The 14,935-nt window shown below is 40.6% G+C and overlaps 1 protein-coding gene across 4 annotated transcripts in view; it reads right to left on the reverse strand.

The window, feature by feature from the left end:
* The window catches only part of RNF13 (ring finger protein 13), a 140,190-nt gene extending 136,971 nt beyond the window's left edge, over positions 1 to 3,219 (reverse strand). For 2 of the 4 annotated variants that reach the window (XM_055411885.2, XM_055411877.2), the window contains exon 1: positions 2,568 to 2,724. The gene's annotated coding sequence lies outside the window, so the exon portion shown is untranslated. Of the gene's footprint in view, positions 1 to 2,567; positions 2,725 to 3,194 lie in introns of those variants that run through there. The other 2 variants (XM_088839896.1, XM_088839893.1) reach the window with 2 other exon arrangements.
* Positions 3,220 to 14,935: the final 11,716 nt, after the last annotated feature.

Raw genomic sequence — 14,935 nt, forward strand, 5'->3', positions numbered from 1 at the left:
CTAGTATTTTTGATAAATGTTCAATAAATATTTGCAGAATACATGAATTTTGAAACAATGATTATCCACCATGATCTAATTAAAAGAAATGTCTATTAATTCTGTCTCTTCTTTTGAAAAAACTAACTGCTTAATTTCTTCCCTTTTTTATGTCATGTGAAATTACCATATGCAATGCCATATGGCAGTAATATGTCAAATGGTACAAAACACTACTTTGATCCAAACTCATTTTGACTTCTGCTGAACATTCCCAGATTTCAAAATGTCCAAAACCACACTTTACTTAAACACCAACCATTTTTAGGTCATACCAACATGAAATAAGCACACCATGATATTTGACCATGCCACTTCATATATCTTTATGGCAAAAACTATACAACATTTTATGTTATTTTATGCCTTCCTATCCAATTTTGTTCAAAGACACAAACCTATCATACCCTTAGTCCTGCCCTTACTTTGCTAAAATTAGTGCCTGGAAAACTTTTGATAAATCTATGTTATTCTGGGATGCAGAAAAACATCAAAGGAAGGGTGCCGAATGCAGTAACAGTTAGGCCCCTGCAAAATGCCTGCAAGAAATGAGCTTTAAACAAGGATAGATGAGAACTTATTCCCAATCCTTCAATATTAAACCCTGCAAATTAAGATGTTTGTCCACGTGATTTACTGTTATACGTGGAGACATGAAGCTTGCTGGCTTCAAATAAAGGCAGGGGTAAAAAATATATATTATTAAAATAGTAGTTGTCATTCCTTACAGAGAGAATTAACTGGGCTTCTAGCCAACATTTCCAAAAAATAACAACAACAAAAACAACTACTTTGAGGCTTAACTATGTAACAGACATATTTTATATCAATTAATTCTTATAATTCTTCCCTTATTCACAGATAATGTCTCAGAATTAGTAAATGGCAGAGCTTAAGGCTGAACCCAGTCTGACACCCAAATTTGGGATCCAGTGTTTTGCCACAATCCACAATAATATGGTATACATTTACATCTTCCTCTTCACACTCATACACTAATTTTTAAAACCTGAAACAAAAGCTTCATGAAATAATATTTACTCTTACTCCATAGGATGTCCTATGCTATTTTTTTGTTTTTTTCTAACATTAATGTCAATGCACTAAATTGATTTCAAAATTCCCATGAGCCCTGCACTACACTTCTTTGTTACTGCTGTTTAGTCTCACCTGACTTGTTGCAACCCATGGACTGTAGCCTGCCAGGCTCCTCTGTCCATGGGATTTCTCAAGCAAGAATACTGGAGTGGGTTGCCATTTCCTCCTCCAGGGGATCTTCCCCATCCACGGATCGAACCCTCAACTCCTTCACTGGCAGGCGGATTCTTTACCACTGAGTCACCAGAGATGCCCACTACATTTCTTATCTACTATTTAAAGTTCTTTTAAACTGCTGCCACAGAGTCGGGGAACTAAGATCCCACATGCTGTTCAATCAAAAAAACAAAAACAAAGAAAAAACCCGCTACTACAGCCCAGTTTTGTTATTCCAAAATGAAGCTAATCTCATAGACCCATTAAAATGTATCCCTAAAAAGATTAAATCCTTGAAAGCCCTTCCTTAAACCCTGAATTGATGTATCTCTAACTAGAACTCTCCGACAGCACACCCATCTTATTTATTTACATTGTATCAAATACTGCAGATGTTCTCCTTGGAGAACAACAGATCATTGTGGAAAGGAATGCATGAGTTTTCCCCGTTCCTGCAGCATCACTGAGGAACACTTGTCAGGCTAGTTTGGGGTAACAACAAAGAACCTAAGCAGCTGCCCACAGTGCTGAAACTGAAGATGAAACGATGGTTTTGGAAATCTACTATTGACAAATTAGGTCAAAATAGAGGAATTTACCGAAAATCTGATGGAGAACACTCAGTGACTGCCACCAAATATGCACGAGTGCTTCTGGGATCGCTTGGCTTCGGTGTGTGCCCACTCCCTCTCTGAGATAAAGTCCTTTCATCAGTGCGGGTCAACTCAATAAGCGTCCCGGCAGAGCTGCCAACTTTAGGGGGCAGGGACGTGGTTATCTGTCCCTAGCAGAATCACATCCCACCTTCCATCTAGCTTCCGGGGTGGGGGTGGGGTGGCAGGAAGGTTAGATAAAAAAGAGGCGACTGCCCTCTTTTTTCCCCAAAGACTAAAGCCTTCCCACAACTAAATTCAAGCGACTTCGCCCGGGGACGCCCGGAAAGAGACGACTTCCGGACAGCTTCCCAGGCTCAAGACACCTCAAGAGCGGAATGTACGAAGCAAAACAGATAACCCGACAACTTTAGATACACACAAACTCACGGCGCAGGAATGCAAGGGAGACTCGGCCTCTGAGCGCCGGGTTTTTTATTTTACCTTCTGCAAAACAAAACTAAACTAATTTCCTCCGCACCCAACTTGAGGAGCAGCCAAGAGCACGGCGGCGGGGCCGCCACGGAGCTTCAGGGCGGGCGAGGGGGTGTGTTCTCCCCGGCAGGCCCCACGGCGGGGAAACCTGCCGCCTGGCCGTCGAGACGCAGGAGGGGCTCTTACCTGGAAGCTGACCTTGCAACACAAACAGGCAGCCAGCCACGTCGTGCAGAAGTCTCTACCCCGACTTCATGACTGAACCTCCGCACCGACCCCCACAGCCCAGAGTCGGAGCGCGTACGACAACACCGAAGGCGAGGCGGAAGTCCCGCCCCTTGCGCCTCATTGGCCCGCACCCGAAGGTAGAGGAAAGCCATTGGGCCGTAGAACTGCTCGCTAAGGCTCCTTCCCACTCTCTCGCCGAGTCTAGCTGCTTGCTCGGGTCCAGCTCGGAGAGATGCCTAGTGCGCGGAGTCGCGTTCTTGGCCTCGTGACCGTTCCTCTCTGGAATGGAAGGGCAGGGCAGGGCGGGGCTGGCTTGTGGAGCGAGGCTGAAGGTTCTGCTTTTGGCGGGGAAAAGGGTAGGATGGCCGAAGGGATTGGCTGTGGAATCCTGCCGCGTCCCCCCAGGAGTGGAGGCCGTGGGTCAGGAGGGGATCGGACCGAGCGGCCAGAGCTGACTAGCCTAGTCCGTTCGGGTTGTTTGGGCCGAAGCAGCCCGAGACCCAACCGGCGGGCTCCCCCTGGGCGGGCTCCCCCTGGGCGGGCCTGCTCTGGAACCATCGCAACTCTTGGCTGTGCCGCACTCACCGGACCAGTGGAAGAGGCGAGGACGAGGCCTTATCCCTTCTGCACCGCGTCCAGGCCGAGATCTAGAAGGATGGAACCAAGGCCAGCGTCTTAGAGTCCCAGTCGCCTTGTTAGAGGAGCGAGCAGCCCTTGGGCTGAACACTAGTCCCCCGATGCCAGAGTGGAAGCCGTGCTGACGTCTGCGCTTTGGGTCTGACACGCGCCTTCCCCGAGACTCAACAAAAGTCAAACCGTGTGATTAAACCCTAGTTCAGCCTTTTAAAACCCTTCTTTCCTTTAATGAACAACAACAATAACAACAAAAATGTTGCCTTCTGATAAGACTTCCTTGCCCCAAGTACTCCGGTTTTAAACCAAGCTACTTTTAAACTTGAATTATAAGGCCTGAAACATTCAACATCCACGCTGATGAGCCGGTTAACAACTAGGCACTGTAGAGAGGTAATGTGGGCTTACTGCACGGATTGCAAAGAGTTATGATCTAGAACGCCAGGAACTAGATTCTGGCTCTGCTTCTGCTTCAAAATAAGGCGCCTTTAAGAGCCAGTGACAGTCTTCACTTCCTTCAACCTCGCTTTTAGAAAAAGGAGGGCCAAGAGGGAGTTACCACCTGGAGCACCTGCAGAATACCCTTGGGTGCAGCTTGTTACCTGGATTGCTCTGGGGAGACCTGAGGAACAGGGGGACTCCATGTTGTGTATCCTTTTGTGCCTTTCAACTTTTGTACCTTTTGAGTGTTACCCACTCAAAATTTAAATACAAAAAAGTCTAAATCAAGTTACAATAAAATAAATAAAGGTCATCAAAGGTACTTTCCTCTTCAGTGTATCCCTGACTATACATTCTATATATTCTTAGATTCTCGTCAGTTGCAAAGACATTCAATACTTAATGAACAGTCCTGCCTTTAAGAAAGTCATAAGGAAAAGTCAGAATTGGGAATAGTATTATGAAGGCTAGTGTAATAGGTGTAAATATAGTTAGAATATCCCTGTAAGCATTTTTTCATCAAATTATCTCAGTCTGGCTTTATATTAAGTCAGAGATTACTTGCATGACATCAAGAAAAGTAAAAAATAATAATGTCCACATTTTACAGGTTAAAAAGAATAGCTTTGTTCATTCCTTAAATAAAGACACATTGGGGGATTTCCCTGGTGGTCCAGTGGCTAAGACTCTGCACTCCCTTTGTTGGGGGCCGGGGTTTGATCCGTAGTCAGGGAATTAGATCCCACATGCCACAGCTAAGGCCTAATGCAGCCAAATAAATATTTTAAAAAACATAAAGACACACTGGATACAGAACATTTTAATCTGACTTTATTGTGCTCTTCAAATCACAACAGACATAGTTCTTTCAGTGACAAGGTAATGTGTTATTCTGCAATTAGGCAGATGAATTGTGCTACATCCTGCAGAAGCATTTATTCTCCCCATTGTGTTGAATGAAGGCAAACTGGAAGAAAATAGATTGGAAAGATGTACTAATTTTTTTAAGTAGGTTAGACAGTAAGGTTGATAAGCATCTTAATTATGGTTTTCCAGAGTATGAAGGGTTAATGAGGCACTTGATATTAATAACCACTAATTATCTCCATATATAGACAAAAAAAAGTCAGGCTCTGACAGTTTTTTATTTTTTATATCCTCCTAAAAGTAAAAACAGCATATAAAGTTGTAGAATTTCCTAACTCCAATATACTGTATGGAGAAGGAAATGGCAACCCACTCCAGTAATCTTGCCTAGAGAAACCCGTGGACAGAGGAGACTCTCAGGGTACAGTCCATGGGGTCACAAAGAGTCAGACACGGCTTAGCGACTAAACAAAATATAGTGTAAGACAGCAACAACTAAAAAGATACCCAACAATCTAATTGTCTAAAATGGTTTAGAAGTAGTTTTTCCTAAATAATGAAAAGAATGCAGGCAGTTTCTTTAATCACTAAGATCAACTGGAGACATTAAAATTACTCTCAGTTCAGTTCAGTCACTCAGTCATGTCCGACATTTTGTGACCCCATGAATCAAAGCACGCCAGGCCTCCCTGTCCATCACCAACTCCCAGAACCTACCCAAACCCATGTCCATCAAGTCAGTGATGCCATCCAGCCATCTCATGCTCTGTCATCCCCTTCTCCTCCTGCCCCCAATCCTTCCCAGCATTAGGGTCTTTTCCAATGAGTCAACTCTTCCCATGAGGTGGCCAAAGTAGTGGAGTTTCAGCTTTAGCATCAGTCCTTCCAATGAACACCCAGGTCTGATCTCCTTTAGGATGGACTAGTTGGATCTTCTTGCAGTCCAAGGGACTCTCAAGAGTCTTCTCCAACACCACAGTTCAAAAGCATCAATTCTTCGGTGCTCAGCTTTCTTCACAGTCCAACTCTCACAACCATACGTGACCACGGGAAAAACCATAGCCTTGACCAGACGGACCTTTGTTGGCAAAGTAATACCTCTGCTTTTAAATATGCTGTCTAGGTTGGTCATAACTTTCCTTCCAAGGAGTAAGCATCTTTTAATTTCAAGGCTGCAATCAGCATCTGCAGTGATTTTGGAGCCAAAAAAAATAAAGTCAGCCACTGCTTCCACTGTTTCCCCATCTATTTGCTATGAAGTGATGGGACCAGATGCCATGATCTTAGTTTTCTGAATGTTGAGATTTAAGCCAACTTTTTCACTCTCCTCTTTCACTCTCATCAAGAGGCTTTTGAGTTCCTCTTCACTTTCTGCCATAAGGGTAGTGTCATCTGCATATCTGAGGTTACTGATATTTTTCCCAGCAATCTTGATTCCAGCTTGTGCTTCTTCCAGCCCAGAGTTTCTCATGATGTATTCTGCATATAGGTTAAATAAGCAGGGTGACAATATACAGCCTTGACGTACTCCTTTTCCTATTTGGAACCAGTCTGTTGTTCCATGTCCAGTTCTAACTATTGTTTCCTGACCTGCATATAGGTTTCTCAAGAGGCAGGTCAGGTGGTCTGGTATTCCCATCTCTTTCAGAATGTTCCACAGTTTATTGTGATTGACACAGTCAAAGGCTTTGGCGTAGTCAATAAAGCAGAAATAGATGTTTTTCTGGAATTCCCTTGCTTTTTCGATGATCAAGCGGATGTTGGCAATTTGATTTCTGGTTCCTCTGCCTTTTCCAAAACCTGCTTGAACATCTGGAAGTTCACGGTGCATGTATTGCTGAAGCCTGGTTTGGAGAATTTTGGTGTTATCATATTTAGAATCAGAAAAAAAGTAATTTTTGATTCAGATAAAAAGATTTTTGAAAAGAAGAAAGTAAAATTATTACTGTGATAGAAGAAGAATTAGAATCCATTGTATTGTTATTTTTCATTAGCTAAGTCATGTGACCCCATGGACTGTAGCCTGCCAGGCTCCTCTGTCCAAGGGATTTTCCAGGCAAGAATACTGAAGTGGCTTGCCATTTACTCCTCCAGGGGATCTTCCCCACCCAGGGATTGAACCTGAGTCTCCTGCCTTGGTAGGTGGATTCTTTACCACTGAGCAACCTGGGAAGTCCATAAAGCATCCATAGGAATCCATATATGTATGGAATACACACATTTGAAAAAGTACTAAACAGGACTTCTAAAAACGGTTTTAGCAAATTTTTAGACAAAAATTAGAAAGTCTCCTATTTCTTTACCAAATCCTAAACTAATTAATAAGTTAATCTTATAAATGAAGAAAAGTTCAGAACACACACACAAACAGGTATTAAAATGTATTTCAATAAGTTTATTTTCAAGGATTTAAGAAAGGTCAGACCCCAAAAAAGTTCTATTTAAATCTAAATGCCTCAAAAAATGATCTGGTCATTGTTTCCCTTAAGATGAGTTGCAAACGACTGACATACAATTTCAACTTTTCCTTTCTTAGTTGGGTCATTGAGAAGCAGTCTTCCTTCATTTGCTAAAAAAATTATCACAAAATAAGCACACAAAAATTCAGATGACATAATGTAATATAAAGATGTGAGAACTCAGGAATATGGATCAAGACAGTCATTTTGGGAAACAATTTGGCATTATCTGAAAAGAATGGAAAGTAATATTTTCTATGACACAACAATTCCTATCTGGGTGTCCCTAAAGAAGCACAAAATAAATTCATAACGAGGTTCATTGTGGGGAAATTTAAAGAAAAAAAATAGACATTCTTAAATAAACAGAAAGAAAAATGAAATGTAAAGGAATGGCAGCTGGCGTCTCAATAGGCACACAAGAAACCAAGAGTCAATGAAATAATATCCTCAAATACTAAAATAAATAGTTACCTAAAATTGTCAACCTAGAATTTGTTATGTCAAGTTAAGCCATCATTTAAAAATGAGGGCAGGGGCTTCCCTGGTGACTTAGTGGTAAAGAATCCGCCTATCAATGCAGGAGACATGGGTTCGATCCCTGATCTGAGAAGATTCCAAATGCCACGAAGTCACTAAGCCTGTTCGCCACAACTACTGAAGCCTGCACTCTAGAGCCCATGCTCTGCAAAAGAAACCACTGAAATTAGCCCACGCATCGCAAATTGAGAGTAGCCTCTGCTCACTGCAACTAGAGAAAATCTCATGCAGCAAGGAAGACCAAGCACAGCCAAAAATAAACAAATAAAGTTATAATAAATAAATCCCCCTTTTAAAAAAACTGAACAAAGACAATACAGGTGAAGAAAAACCATAGGCCAATCTCACTTTGAATGAATATTGCTAAAATCCCTAATAAAACATTAGTAAACTAAAACTAACAAAGCTTTAAAAATAAATACTATGACCAAACAATGTTGAATTTAAGATAACATTATAAAATTGATTGGTATGATTCACCACATTATATTTCACCACAAATATATTCACCATATATTTAAACTGAAAAGTTTATCTTAATATATGCAAAGCAATCATTTGAGAATTAAAGGAGGGACCTATATTGTACAAAATTGTCAAAGAAACTTTCTGAAAAGCTGACATAAGTCAAAATTTGAAGAACAAAACTTCACAGGAACCAATTCTAATCAATTTAAGTTAAAAAAGGCAATTTGCTTGAAGAATATGACAACACTTACAGGATTAAAGGGATGCCAGAAGTACAGTCTTGTAAAGATCAATAACCAGTGGCTCTAATTGTCCCACTGAATCAATATTGTCATCCTGGCAGTACTACTCCAGTCATTTTCATCATTCTGCTCACAATTCAAACTCCAATGAGAGTTTTCCACTGACTTATCCTGAGGCACATGTTCATCCCTTGATGCCTTAATTAACTGTTTCATGAGATCACACACCACAGGAGAGACATAGGGAAATGGGGATGATGTCATCAGAAAAAGAATAAATGCTAGTAAGGGCACCTAGCGGAGAAGGCAATGGCAAGCCACTCCAGTACTATTGCCTAGAAAATCCCATGGATGGAGGAGCCTGGTAGGCTGCAGTCCGTGGGGTCGCTAAGGGTCGGACACGACTGAGCGACTTCACTTTCACTTTTCACTTTCACACATTGGAGAAGGAAATGGCAACCCACTCCAGTGTTCTTGCCTGGAGAATCCCAGGGATGGGGGAGCCTGGTGGGCTTCCGTCTATGGGGTCACAAAGAGTCGGACACAACTGAAGTGACTTAGCAGCAGCAGCAAGGGCACCTAGAAAGCATATTCAAAGGCCCTGAGGCTGGAGCAAGTCTAGCATAATTGAGGGTAAGGGAACTGGAAATTGGGGCTGGAATTTAGTGAGGGAAGAGATGGGAGGTAAGAGAAGAGGTTTAATTGGACACTACTATTCAAGGCGAGCTTCTCAACTAGCCAAATCAGCCACATCTGGGAGCTTGTTAGAAATCTCAGTTCTCAGGCCCAGGCAGAGAATCAGATTTTTCTGGGAGTCAGGCCTAGGGATCTGTGTTTTAACTCCAAGTGATTCTTTAAAATGCTTACATTTGAAAATCACTGATGTGGAGGTTTGTAGAGCATAATAAAGGTCCCAGTTTTCAGTTCTTGTCTTTTGTTTGTTTGTTTGCAGGGGGAGGGGGTGGGAGGGGAGAGTTAACCACACCACGCATCTTGCAAGATCTTAGCTCCCCAGCCAGGGATTGAACCAGGGTCTAAGGCCATGTAAGTGCCAAGTCCTAACCACTGTCAGACTGCCAGGGAATTCTCAAAAGGTTCCAGTTCTATCGTTAAGGCAATTAGGAATTTCAAGCCAAGAAATGACATGATCTAATTTGCATTTCAAGAGAACCATCCTGCAACTATGTAGGAAACAGACTGAAGAAAGACAGGAGTGAAAACAAGAAGGCCAGGCAGCGGGTTGCTGCAGTAATCCAAGAGGAAACTAATGGGCAGGACCAAAGTTGTTGCAGTAGAGATGGAAAGAAGTCAGAGCGAAGATATACTTTGGAGTTTAAATAATGAGGATTTGATGATGGTGGAAGCTGAGAGAAAAAGGAAAAACGATGACTGCCAGTTTCTGATTTGAGCAGCTGCGTGACTAGTGGTACCATTTATGACACAGAGAAAACTGGGTGACAAAGAGAAAAAATTGGAGAGGAAAAGGCACACATTCGTTTTTTTATATATTAAGACTGAGATATCTAAATGGAGATGTCCAGGAGGCATCTGAATGTAAAGTGGGGATAATAACAAGATGTAAATTTAGGAATCTTCATTGTAAAAGTAGCATTAAATACACAGGAGTGTATGAGATCATTTACAGGCAGCCTCCTTTGCAGTGTTTTAAAAAAACAACTAAACTAATATTTGGAGCTAGCACCTAGTGTAAGCTGAGCAGGTAGCCATCTACATGTTATGTTCTGAGAATCCTTGGCTCATGTCCCCCAGTTTTTTCCATATGGAACCCTTTCAATGAAATCCTCAATTCATGCACTAATTATTTTCCTTAGACTCAAAAAAGAAGAGTAGATATTGGAGATTTCATTGTCAGCCACTGACACCTCATATTTCATAAATTCTCCCCTCCCCTGCCACTCTCTTGCAAATTGCAAGATCAAATACATTTTTCAGGTAGAGACGGATACTCTACAGAAGAGAAAATACAACAGAAAAGATGAGAACACAAATCTGAGACAGCACTGTCCTCATCTGTGGAGCTTGGATGAAAACATCAAAGTTTTCTCCACAATTTAGACACAGAACAGGAGTCAAAACAACACCATGTGCCAGCAGAAGGGGAGAGACAAGCATGATACGCTTGATTTTACTAAATGGGGCAGCAGTTAAAGTTAGAATTTAATTTAAAATTCTGTAATGATATAAAACACTCCAACTAACACAATGGTACTTAAACAGTACTTTAATTAGGCTACTGTTTGTTCTGTTTCAGTTGACAATATGCTGTTATATAATTGCTATTTCCTCCAATACTGCTTGTTTTCCTGACTGTAGATTTCTTTTCTGTTCACTGCTTGTTATTTCCTGTTTCATGCATGAATTTATTCCGGCCATCAATCACACAATTTCACTTCCTTGATAGAGGCTTAGCATCTGGTGACGAGCTCTATAATCTGGAAATTCTCCCAGCTTCCATCGTGATTGTGGCTAAATCTTATCAACTTGGCAATGTAATGAAATGCATCAGCCTTTAGTTTGTTCATTTCCAAAAATAAAGATGTGGGGGAACCGCTGAATTACACATGCATGTGTTCAGATGATCAAATTAAAGACTAGGTATGTTAGATAGTGTTTTCCCTTATGGCTCAGTTGGTAAAGAATTTGCCTGCAGTTCAGGAGACCTGGGTTCGATCCCTGGGTTGGGAAGATCCCCTGGAGAAGGAAATGGCAACCCACTCCAGTATTCTTGCCTGAAAAATCCCATTGACAGAGGAGCCTGACAGGCTACAGTCCATGGGGTTGCAAAAGTTGGACACAACTTAGCGACTAAACCACCACCACCACCACCACCATGTTAGATAGTAATAATAACCAATAAATGGGAAGAAAAAGATAGTATATGAGAATTGCTAGAATTGATTGCTTTTTTTAGCCTTTCTTCTTTTTCTGGCCCTGATACACAGCATATGGGGCTTCCCAGGTGGCTCAATGGGTAAAGAATCTGCCTGCAGTACGGGACATGCAGGAGAAGCGGGTTCAATCCCTAGGACTGGAAGATCCCCTGGAGGAGGGCGTGGCAACCCGATCCAGTATTCTTGCTTGGAGAATCTCATGGACAGAAGAGCCTGGTGGGCTACAGTCCATGGGGTTGCAAAGAGTTGGACATGACTGAAGTGAATGAGCATGTAGGCACGCAGTATGTGGGAATCTTAATTCCCTGACCAGGGATCAAACCTGTACCCACAGCAGTGGAAGCTTGAGGTCTTAGTGGATCACCAGCAAAGTCCTTAGCTTTTTCCAATTTTTACTTGCAGTCTTCTCTGGCTTACCTCTCTGCTACTTCATAATGACTTTACTTTTTGTTGATGCTGTTTTTTTAATTTTTACAATGTTGTGTTGGCTTCTGCCATACAACAATGCAAATCAGCCACAACTACACACATATCCCCTCCCACTTGAACCTCCCACCCCTCCAGGTCATAACAGAGCACCACACTAGGCTGTGTTATACAGCAACTTCTCACCAGCTCTCCATTTTTCATATAATAGTGCTCATATGTTGATGCTATTTTCTCCATTCACCCCACTCTCTCCATCCTCCACTGTGCCCACAAGTCCATTCTCTACATCTTTATCTCCATTCCTTCCCTGCAAATAGGTTCATCAATACCATTTTTCTAGTTTCCATATATATACGTTAATATACGATATTTGTTTTTCTCTTTCTGACTCTATTCTGTATAACGGGCTCCAGGCTCATCCACCTCATTAATACTGACTCAATTTGATTTTTTTAATGGCTGAGTAATATTCCATTGTATATATGTACCACATCTTATTTATCCATTCATCTGCCGATGGAAATCTAGGTTGCTTCCACATCCTGGTTATTGTAAATAGTTTGCTGCAATGAACATTAGGGTACATATGTCTTTTAGAATTGTGGTTTTCTCAGGGTACAGGCCCAGTAATGGGGTTGCTGGGTCATATGGTAAATTTATTCTTAGTTTTTTAAGGAATCTCCATAGTGTTTTCCATAATGGCTGTATCAGTTTACATTCTCACCAATAGTTTAGGAGGGTTCCCTCTTCTCCACATCCTCTCCAGCATTTGTTTGTAGATTTTTTGATGATGACCCTTCTGACTGGTGTGAAGTGATACCTCATTGTATTAATTGTTTTTATTTCTACTTCTCTAATAATTAGTGATGCTGAGCATCTTTTCATGTGTTTATTGGCCATCTGCTTGTCTTTTTTAGAGAAATGTATAATGACTTTACATTGATCTCTTCACATTTGGTGCCAAGTAAAACTTTTAATTAGGCACACTTTACTCTTAAACCTTTCCAATCTTTCCTTTCAACATTGTTATTTCCCATATCAAACCCTCTATCACCAGGAGATCAGTGCTCTCAAAATATTCCCAGACTTTTCCTTGTTCCCTCTGCTCCCTTCACCAATAACAATAACAATAACATTAGCGGCAACAACACTATTTTAAGCTCTTTCATATGCTATGTTATAAATCTCATGACAACCTTAGGTCCACTATTCTATTTCTTTTCACAGATCAGGAAACTGTAAGTTTCCAAGAAATGAAATAACTCATCCAAACACACACAGCTGGTGAGAAATTAAGTTGATCTTTTGGGCTCTGAAACTGGAACTTGAAAGCAAGTCCATCCAAAATATTCAGAACCTGAACTTTGAACTGAAATGACAAACAATGAGTAGCCAGTATAACAGGAGAGAGAGGGCTCAAGTTGGAACCAAATGACTCTCTCCTGTATAATCTGGGGCAAACAATGCAACTTCTTATTCATAGATTCCACCACAATCTCTGTCTATGCCTAGCTGTCTTGCCTAATAGCACCCCTTATCTGAGCGTATGCTTCTCTCTGAATACCTAAAATTTACCTTAGATCCTCAAAGCTCCACTTCCAGCTAACTTTCATTTAGAAAACTTGTTAGAAAATGAATACAGTAGTACTAGCCTTGTTGGAGTTGCATGTTTTATAAAGCAGCTTTCAAAACCACAATATCTTAAATGAAAACAAAATTTTAGATACTGAAAAGAATGAGTGAAAAACTTGATGGTCAAGGGAAATCTTCCTAGTACCCCTCAATTATGACATCTCATAGACCAGTGATCCTTAATCTATTATCAGAGGAACACCTGAGCATTTATCCAAATGCAGATTCTGGTTCCATCACAGGTCTGCAATGGAGCCTGAGAGTCTATAGTTCCAGCAAGTGCCCAGGTGATATTGATACTGCTGATCACGAGACCAAACTTCTAAATCATCCATTTCTTTTAGAGTTAAGTCCATTTTCTATCATCTTTGATTCTTTTCTTGTTTTTCTATGCTAAATAGCAAATTAGGGAGCCTGGCGTGCTGTGATTCATGGGGTCGCGGAGAGTCGGACACGACTGAGTGACTGAACTGAACTGAACTGAACTGAAGATCTGATTTTTAGTTTCCTCTTTGTCTGACCCAAGAAGATATTCCTTACTTCCTTGCAAGTTCTGTGCTTATGAAGATGTATTATATTTAGCTAAATATATCTAAGGGTTTTGCTGCTGCTGCTGCTAAGTCACTTCAGTCGTGTCCAACTCTGTGTGACCCCACTGATGGCAGCCCACCAGGCTCCCCCGTCCCTGGGATTCTCCAGGCAAGAACACTGCAGTGGGTTGCCATTTCCTTCTCCAATGTGTGAATGCACATGATTGTTTTTCCAGTTAAAATAAAAATAATAATAAATTGCTTTCTTAAAAAAACTAAAACAGTACCTTAAAAGAATCAGGGATAATATAAGAACAGGAAGAATATTGAGAATTAAGAATTCTACTTCCTTTGTTCAAACTTGTTTTCATTCAAAAAGCTGGCCTATTTGAAACATAAGGTTCAACCTGTCACTACAGACAAATGTTTTCTGTGAAAGCCTTTTTCAGTTATCAAGAGCTACTCAAAAGTGGTAACAGTACAGGAAATCATCACATCTATTCATAGTCTGTAACAAAGACTACGGTTCTTAAACTTTCCAGGGGTTAATAAATGTGAAACAAGCTTTGTGGTCAAAACAAGCTTGCATCTTTTAAATTTATTTTTTAATAAATGTGATTTTAAAAACTCATGAATTTTAAACTGAAGGTAGCTCATTTTACTTTTATTAAACAACAAATGAAAAATGCTTATTGATATCAGTCATACAACAACGGATTTTGTTTATGTCTTTTAACATATTCAAGAAAACTAAGGAATGCAAAATTGAAATCTGTTTTGTAAGACTATTTCTAGTGAAATTTTAAATAATAGTTTTCTTTTGATTTTCTTTGTAATTAATTGGAAGGCAGCTGAATCAAAATATGTTTTTCTTTATAATTACTTTTTAAAAATTCTCCATATAGCTTCCAGTTCCTTGCCATTTAAAGTTTGGTCCATAAGTCTGTTAGAATTGAAAATCTCAGGCCCACTTAAGAACCATTCAATGAGAATCCATATATTAAGAGGATTAGCAGCTAATTCAAATGCACATTTATGCTTTCTTAATGCATAAATGAAAAGTATTAGTGCATAATGCATTATTAATGTATATTAATGCATAATGATAGTATATTAAAAAGCAGAGACATTACTTTGCCAACCAAGGTCCGTCTAGTCAAGGGAATGGTTTTT

Source organism: Moschus berezovskii, chromosome 1 (genome assembly GCF_049115385.1).
Source record: "Moschus berezovskii isolate FMDL1 chromosome 1, NW_MosBer_1.0, whole genome shotgun sequence".
NCBI lineage: Eukaryota > Metazoa > Chordata > Mammalia > Artiodactyla > Moschidae > Moschus > Moschus berezovskii.